This window comes from Rhea americana, unplaced genomic scaffold, assembly GCF_003343005.1.
Source record: "Rhea americana isolate MKP2758 unplaced genomic scaffold, rheAme1 scaffold_5, whole genome shotgun sequence".
NCBI lineage: Eukaryota > Metazoa > Chordata > Aves > Rheiformes > Rheidae > Rhea > Rhea americana.
In genome coordinates, this window is record NW_028186645.1 from 10,953,145 (window position 1) to 10,962,537 (window position 9,393).

Below are 9,393 nucleotides of genomic sequence, written 5' to 3' on the forward strand. Positions count from 1 at the left end.
ATCTCTATCTGGATCTCACAGATGCCTTCAAGGTTTAAATGGAACCATTGCTTTCATATAGATGGATGGCACTGGAATAAGTAGCTAAATTCACTTCTAAGAATATCCCAGAAGAAGTCAGGATGCCTACACAGTCTTATGTATATAAGGAAGAAAAAGAAGGGAAGAACCGAAATAACTAACAGTTGTTTGGGAGAAAAGGAAGGGAAGAACCAAAATAACTAACAATTTGTTCCTAACCAAATCTACTATTATCTATTAAAAAAAAAAAAAAAAGTTTTTAAATGGCCCATCCTCCAACAATATCTTACACAGAACTGTAACAACTGTAGCAGTTTTAATACTCTTTCTTGAAGATAGCAGTGATAGAGCCCTATCTACATATACTTTTCCTTCACAGAGGTGAAATTAAGACACTATAGCTGAGTTATTACCCTGCTGCAGAAGTCACAGCACTACAAATTCAGGCTSTAAATATTACATTAGTCTGTGAATCTCTTTCCTATAATTTGCCTGTTTTTCTTCCCTTCATTTTGATCTCTCCAAGAAAATGTCAAAGGACATAAAAAGCCTCTCCTCCTCTCAAACTTTTGCAAATATTAAATCAAACTCAAGTAAAACCCTTTAGACTAAAATATAATGTTCTACTTCTCCATTTTACCACAAAAAAAGAACCAAGGAATTAAATTCTGTAGAAAAGCTGCTTCTGCTCTTTCTCTTTGTAAGTAGAAGAACCTGATATCTCATATTATGTCGCGGAGTGGGGGTGTCAGTCCAATTTGGCTGACAGAAGAGACTGAAATAGTTAAAACAGTTTTGTGTTTTATGGGGAAAACTTTTATATTTGCCCATCTCGTGCAAATCAAGCCCTTAAGAGAATGTTTATAGTGATTTTTGTGGTTCTCATGGGGACTACGTCAGTTAATGAAGCAAGTCCCAATCTAATAAAGGCCTGATTTTATTCCACTAGTCCAACTGATGCAAAAGAATCTGTTTGTAAGAGCTTGATGCTTTCCCAAACTGAACACCAAGTGTTTTCTACGAACCACTCAGTCCTTTCAAATCATGCAGAATTTTGGGTATTCAAATACTTTGCTGCATTCAACATTAACTATTATTGCTTCTGTTTTAATGATCTATAATCTGAGATGCTAATGGCTCAGTGACTTCTTTATTAATGTCAGTAGCAGATAAAAAAGTCCTGATCCTCAGTCCAGTGTTTTGAATATTTGGACTATACTTAGATTTCCATTCAGTGTAAATTGAGGTCAGAGATTAAACATTCAGATGAAGCAACAACTACAGTGTGTTCCCTCATACTATGATAAAGCTTATGCAACTCAGTATTTGCAATTAAATAGCTCTCTTCAGCTTTAATAACTCTCCTTTCTCCTTAACTGTCTTTGATCAGCATGCTCTTCCCAAGTACACATGAGTCAGTTCTATCTAGTATGAGAAAGGGGTCCTCTCTGACATCAGCAACTTTGTGACTGGCATAAGTACTAATAAAAACAAAATGTTAATTATGGATGATTTACTTTTTCATCCCAGGCTGATAGAGGAATAATTTTTATGAATGATTCAGAGTCAGGGATCATCGAGTGATTTTACTCCAGATTAATTTGCCTTTCCAAAATTGCAAAATGGTTGCTGCCAGAGTATGAAGCTGCATTCTATCTCTCCCATTCAGGGTGGGATGAGTAGGCAATATCTTTGTTAGCCATTTAATTCAATCTATGCAATTTAATTATGCCTGCATGCAAAACCACCTGTGACTTTCCATCTGGTAATGAAATTCTCCTATCCACACACATACACACACAATCTTCAAACAGAGGAATAGTATATCACTAGATGTAGAAAGGAAATGAGGATTATGACTATAGTTGGTGGACAGAAGCTTGCTACCTGGGTTGCCTTTGAAGGAATGGAGTTGAGATCCATCCATTTAGATGAAATTAAAAGTGCCTAGGTGGACTAATAGATAGAAGCCAAAATGATATATCGCAGATAGCTTTGTGCAGGGACAGCAACATGTTAAATGTGACTTCAGGAATATAACCCACCTTTGCACCTTTAAAAACTTAAAGAACTAAGGTAAAAAAATCATACATGTTTGTAGTCTGAAACTATAATGATGAAAGGAATCAGGATGCATTGGATATACTTCTTCTCTGTGCCATCCCAACCTACTACCTGCGACTAGCAGGGCCATTTTTTGATAAACGAATGGTTACGCAAATTGCTATCAGGCCACACCAGGTAGAGCAAGCAAGGGACCAGCTGCCTGACCTCTCTCTAGCTCAGAGTCAAACTCAAGTACTTTTCTGACTTCTCTTTCACTATGAAAAGTGGTTCCTAATAATTAGAAATGGTATTTTGCCATTTGACATGTATAATTTACTGCAGAAAATGTCAATATCTCAATGCTATTTTCTATTCCAACCCAAATGAAATAATCAAAATTTGGATAGGGTGGAAAGTGACACATATTTCATACTGGCAGTATCCAAAAGGAAAATATTACTATTTGTGATCTCAGTGAATGATCTGACAGTTTTAAAAGATATGATTACGATTTTTTTAGTTAGTAGTTTCCTGCATCAAATTTTGATTTCATTAAAAATGTTTCCTAAATTTGCTTACCTCTTTTTATTAAAAGCTTTCTTCAAAAGATGTCAAAGTAATTTACCAATCTGGAAAGTATCACAGTGCCATTTTTCTAGGGAGATTGCAATATAAGGAATTAAGATGTCATAATGAAGTCCATGAACAAGCTGAGAAGAAAATCTGAACCTTTGTAAGCTTGTCTGTGCACTCAGCCATAGATTCTAAATCTGGAATAAAAGTTAAAACGAAGATTGGAGTCTCAAACACTATTTGTCTTCCCAATATTAAATAGGAAGGAAGTCCAGGATCCTCTGGATGTAGATTGAAAGTGTTTTTTATTTTTGAAACAGAATTGTACTAGACTACAATTTTTGTCTCAGAAAATTCTTTTAGACAAGATATATTAGAACTCTGCCAATTAAAGAAATCCTTTTCTGGTTGGTATAATAGTTACTATTTTTTTCTTCAACGAGTAGGAAGTAGAAATACTCCATAGCCAGTTCTTATTGTGTATCTCCTCAAGCACATGATTGTCTCTTTTAACTAGAGAGCCTGGAAGTTCTTTAAAAGTGTGTATGTTTTTCACTGGCTGAAATAAAATGGAAAAAAGAAATCTCCACACTTTTCACACAGAGGTTTACAGATGTCAGCTTCTCTTGATAAAAATAATGGAGCTTTGGAATTGAGCAAAGCATTAGAACTGAATAATGTCTTTCTTTTCCTCTCCTCTCCTCGCCTCGCCTCTCCTTCTTCTCTTCCCCTCCCCTCTTCTCCCCTCCTCTCTTTTCCTCTCCTCCTCAGTCCTCCTCTCCCCTTCCTTTCTTTTCCCTCCCCTCATTTACTCTCCTTTCCCTATTCCTCCCTAGTCTCTGTTTTTTTATGTTTTAGTTTTCTCTCTTTCTTTCTCTCACTGTTTTATTTGTTACATTTAGAAAGTAAAAGTGAGAAACAAGAAAAAAAAATCTAGATGAATGAGATGTGCAATAAAAGTGTTAAAAAGATATTTTTTAGTGACAAGCTGTGAGGTGAAGTATTATATTAATTTCATGAACTTTGAATTATTGTTCTCTATTTCAAAGTCTTGCTTTGAATGAAAAATAGTTTTCATGTTTGTGAGATAAAAAGGACAAAGTCATCTAGAGGTACGTTCCCCTGCAGTTCATGTATTTTCATATATTGATGTAATTTGGAGTTACGGTCTAATCATAATTCAATCCCTGTCTTTAGTAAAAGCATGTGCCTCTAATTTGCGATCAATTTCTGGGCTTGATACATGGAAATAATGAATGTCCTCATCTACAGCTGGAGACAAAGGGAGACAAGAGTATACAGCATTTTGCAGTCTAGACTCTTTGGACCCTTCATCCCCCTAGACATTAGGGACTGGGGAACTAAATTGTACTAATTTTGTGCTATCATCATTGTGTGAATAACGATTTTCTATTTAAAGTTGTTCTTCACCTCCATTTTTCACAAAATTTGAACAAATTGCAGAACATAATTGAGAATATCATGGCACCATCTTGTGATGTGTGTTCTGAAACAGTATAAACTATATCACTTTTACCTCACCAGGTTTTCTAATCAAATGTGCAGTTCCCAAAAGCTGAAGTTTGAGGATATAATCATCTCAACATGAGTATCATAGATATTATTATTACTCCCTGATAGTATAGTAATATTTTGCTGAAAAGGCATTTGTTGAAAAAAAGAGTATCTGAAAACATTTGTTTTCAAGAATAAGTGCTGTAGTTTAAAATCTCTCCTTTTCACATACTCAAGACAGACTTGAGTTTTTTTGTAGCTGTAAAGCTAAATTCAGTCATTTGGGTGAAAGATTTCTGTGCTAAACCACTGCATCTGAGAAGACCATATGCTGACCAACACTGCATCATAAAGAAATTAACATAGATATGCATACTACACCCTCAGATGGAACTAGATTTGCTTAAGTATCTGTCATAGTTATTATATTTTTATATTGTGGTAGTAGCTGAGCTCTCCAGGCATGATCAGGTTCTCTTTCTGCTCAGCAGTATAGACACACATAACCTGAAGACAACCCTTCCTTTAAAAAGCTTTGAGTTAGGTGTATCAGGAGAATAAACAAAGGAACAGAGAAAACAGATGAACAGAACAAAATGTGATAGTGCTCCTGCTCCATATCAGAAATCAGTAACTACCAATGGAAATACACTTGCAGTTCTGGTTCAAGAGGATCTGTTTTCTTGTAGTTTTGAAGGTCTAGATAGCTAAAGAACAGAGGACAGACAAAAATAGTACTTATTGATCATTTCACTTATCAGTAATGAAATCACTGCTAGGTTGGAACATGGAATCCACTTGTCAGCGATGTCAGATGATAGCAATGTAAGAGGAAAGAGAAATGCTGCAAGGCACTGAAACAGCAAACATGCTTTAATAAGACAAACTGCATCTAACTCCACTGAAATTTGGCAAACTCACTAGAGCTGACGTCTCTATTCTTGTGAGTATAGTATTTCCTCTAATAACTACAATGCTATGACAGTGGTAACACTACAGTACACATAAAGAATTTTATGTAGTCAAAGAACTGATCAATAGCAAAAGTATTAAAAAAGTTCTTCACAGCTAGCACAGCATCATGACAATTTAGATTTCAACAAAGAGGATTTAAAAGTAATGAATATTCAAAGAGAGTTTAGTAAGAAGAATCCTTAGGCCTGGATCTTTTTTCCTATTGTGATATAAATAATCCGCTAATTATTCTCCCTATGAAAAATGTATATGTTAATTAAGCTTACAGCTCACTATATATGCATTTTTTTTCTTAATAAGCAAAGTTATTGGCTGGATCTGAATTCTATGGGAAATAATTATTAGCCATAGAATCCACTTCCAACAAAAACCAGTAGAGAGCAAGGGAGCATAATGGCTCGTAAAGGTGATGTATTGTAACATTCATCAAGGGAATGGATGCTATACAAAACCAAAAGGTCAGCTGCTGTGAAAAGTAAGGAAAAGTAGTGGGTATAGAAGGTTAGCATTAAAGACAACAATTTGGCAATACACTGCCTTTTAAAAAAAGTTCCTGAAACATTTTACAGAGTGTGTGGATGAATGGTATCATTCACTCACTTCAGTTAGCCAATTCTAGAAAGAGACAAGACAAACATTGTGCAATGAAGCAATGAAGATAGATGGATTCTTTTTGTTAATCTCAGTCTTGAAAGGGTGAACTTTATAAAAAGAAAAATAGTAATAAGCAAGTAATTTTAAATGAAATACAAGTAAAGTGTACATAGTGTACATAGCACCAGCCAGTGAGGAAATTGTCCCTTGAGTATGGAACATTGATAAAAAATCCTTTATTGATCTTTAACATTAACTTCCAGTTCAACAGAATGTTTTAAATACATTATTATAAGTTGTTTTCTTATTATTTATTTCCTAGGATTTGGCTATTTATTTACTCATTTATTGCAAGGTCTTCAGTTATTTACTGGCACCAAGTAATTCTGTCTAACCTTCAGAGATTTTTGTTTGTTCTCATTTCAGAGGGGAGGAAAGCGAGACAAGTTTAAAAATGCATATGTTGTCCTTACTGTGCCATAACAAGATTGGCATGGTACCAGTGATGTTTGAATTTCTCTCTTAGGAGGACTAAGATAGTTCAACCAGCTGCACTGAAATTGCACTGAAAATGGATACTTTGCAAATTCTCCCCCTAAATGAAAGTTTAAATTACAAAAAGCCGTCTGACCAGTTATCTCTTAGTAAAGTGCTCTACAATTTGCATATAAACTTCATTTCTTTTTCTAATTACACAGAGTAAAATGCATTCATTTTACTTTTGATTACAAGCTGGTCTTGCCAAACACCTGTGACTGCCACAAATTCTAATTTGTTATTTATTTACTTCAAAGAAATCTTATTATCTAAATGATTCAAAGCATCAAAGGCCTTAATTATTGATAGTCAATTAGATAAGGTTATGCTTTTCCATGTCCTTGGGCTGAAGGCACTTCTCTGCTTTCTTCTCCTCAAGTACACACTTGGCTGAGCAAGAGGACATACGATTCTGCTATTAATTGTATTCGAAATCACATTCTCTACTTAATTGCAACTATATTGAGACAATATCAAAGAGCCAAGATTGACAGCTACAATCTGTTGGCTAATAGATTTAAAAATTGTTACCCTTGTTTCTACCTCAACGGTCAAAACAAATATTGCATGAGTAGCACATACTTCTTTTGTAGATCTAATCCCAGTCTCCATGACACTTACAGTGCATGAGTATCTTTCATTATTTCAAGCAGCGTTACTCCAAATTTACACTACTGCAACAAATGTGCATGTGAAAAGTCCTGTGGTCCTGATGAATTTTTTATGCTTCTGACAACTTAATTAGAACATTTAAGTGGATACAAATGTCCTTACACATGGCAAAAATGAAAGGATAAAGAAGATTCTCAGTACAAATGAGACGTATTTACCTAATATGTTTTAGGATACAGATGTGCATACTTCTAGCAGTAAAGATTTGTAGAGATTCCTGCTCCACAATAATCAAGGAGTAAATTAGGGAGAAAGGCAGAATATTTCCCACAACACAAAGGAATGAATGCAGTAGGTATAGAGAAACTCCACAGAGGTATACACATGCAATGCATACATGATACATGCACCTATACTGTAAATCAGACTTTGGGCTGTATAAATCCAGATCAGTTTCAGAGGCTGACTGCAGCAAATGTGTAAATGTATTACAGTGTGTCTCCCAGGCATCTGACAGGATCTTTTCAGAATCTGTTTTTCTATATGCACAGTGTTGGTATGGTATGGGGTGTTTTTGTGTTTTGAGGTTTTTTTTCAGACGTCATCAAACATCTGTTCTTGTCTTGGTAAATGAAAGGAAACTGATTTTCAAGAATTTCATTGCAATAAATACTCATGTGGTATTTTAAATATGTACATTAGTATGTTTTGCATATTTAGAATTACTATTTTCATTTTTTTTAATGATTGATGTTATAAAGTTAGATGTAAGACTTAAATGCCAACATTTAACATCGCTAGGAAGGTTCTAAACAACAATAATCTCTCTGGGTTAATAATAAAGGGTGCAGCTTGAGATACAAAAGTGATGAAGAGAAACTACAGGCACGTGATCTGTGGCTGCTCTCAACAGTAATGGAAAGAGACTAAAAGCTAGTTAGAAACTGTCATGAATGCCATGAAACTGTTACACTAGCTCTTGACCTCCTAAACAGAGCAGTTACTGGATGGTAACATTTTAGATGTCTTATAATGACAAGGAGAATATGACAGCTATAATCATGTAGTGTGCCACAGAAAGATATAGGTACTCTTATTATGTTGTAATTTTTAAAGCTGGGATATCCCACAAGCAATGGACAATTACAACACACAAACTGTGTGGCCAAAGTGCAAAATAAGAAATAATGTAGTGACCACTATTTTTTAGGGATTAGTCATGAGCAATACAGCAAATGATGAGAGAACACCTGAATCTTCAAGCGAACTAATATTGGCTTAGTAGGCAGACACACAATATGAAAGGAACGTGTTCTTTTAAGAGCCTAAAGTTTAATTTTTCTTCAACCATCAAAATATTATTTTGTAATCTCTATTGTATATAAAAATTTCAATATTTTAAAATTTCTAAATTATTTTAAAAAATCAAACTTTTCAATGTTTTGAAGTAACCACAAATCTGTAAGCTTGAGCTAAGGAAAGGAAAACTGACTGGTCATATTTCTCTGCTGAAGCTMACCATGCAAAAGCAAACAGCATAGATAATGAAAAGCATATTAGATTCTTAAATGATTCTCATCTTAACAACCTAATGTGCTGTTGTTAACTGAAGGAAATAAGATTATTTAACTGCAGTGCTTTCCACTTCTTAAAATCACTGGTTAATTGGATTTTATAGGTAATTGTTGAAAGTACAGTTCCAGTTTCTCTCTTTCTTTCTCTCATTATCCCATCTATGGCTTTTCAAATAGTGCTGCAGTAGTGTTTTGACTGAATTAAACATCTGATGMAAAGCTCCACAAAGTCAGTGTAAAGATTTCCACTAACTTTAGTGGGATTTGGATCAAGCCCTAAGTAAGCTGCATAAAATCTATATGTTTATAACTGAGCAGCACAAACAAAAGAAATTCTTGGATCTCCAATGGTCAGGATTTCCACCCAGTTTGAAAACAGCTTTCTTTAACGGCCTCTATAGTCTTTACCATTTTGTTTTTTCTACTTCTTTAACTTTCTATTTTAAATATGTGTGTTATTGGCAGTGTTACTTGCAGCACTGTTAATATGGCTCACCTGGTCCTTCATTTTATGGCATCCTGCAACCCCAAGAGGAATTGTGCTACRTGAATAGAAATTCCAGTACATCTTTCCTCCTCTGGAAAATTTACTGTAAAATTGAACCTATTTCATTCTACTGAACCATCATTATYATAAGCTTCTTCTCCGCTCTGATCAGTGTGATCAAAATCAAACTTACTATGATGTCTCTGAAGGATGAGATGATGTAACTATGTGAAAATGAAAATACAGACAAGTAGTCCTTGTCATTTAGACATGGTTCATTAATCAAAGGGTCCTATCAAAAATTCTGACTTAATTCACTTCAAAGGAGCAGCTCACACTGAAAGGTGGGCATGAATTGGGTTCTCTAYGTTAGTGTAGTTCTGAGAGAAGAAGGAATTAAATTGGGAGAGGCCCTAGCAAGGTAGTACTGTTTTCCCTGTGATACTTGACATGTCCTTC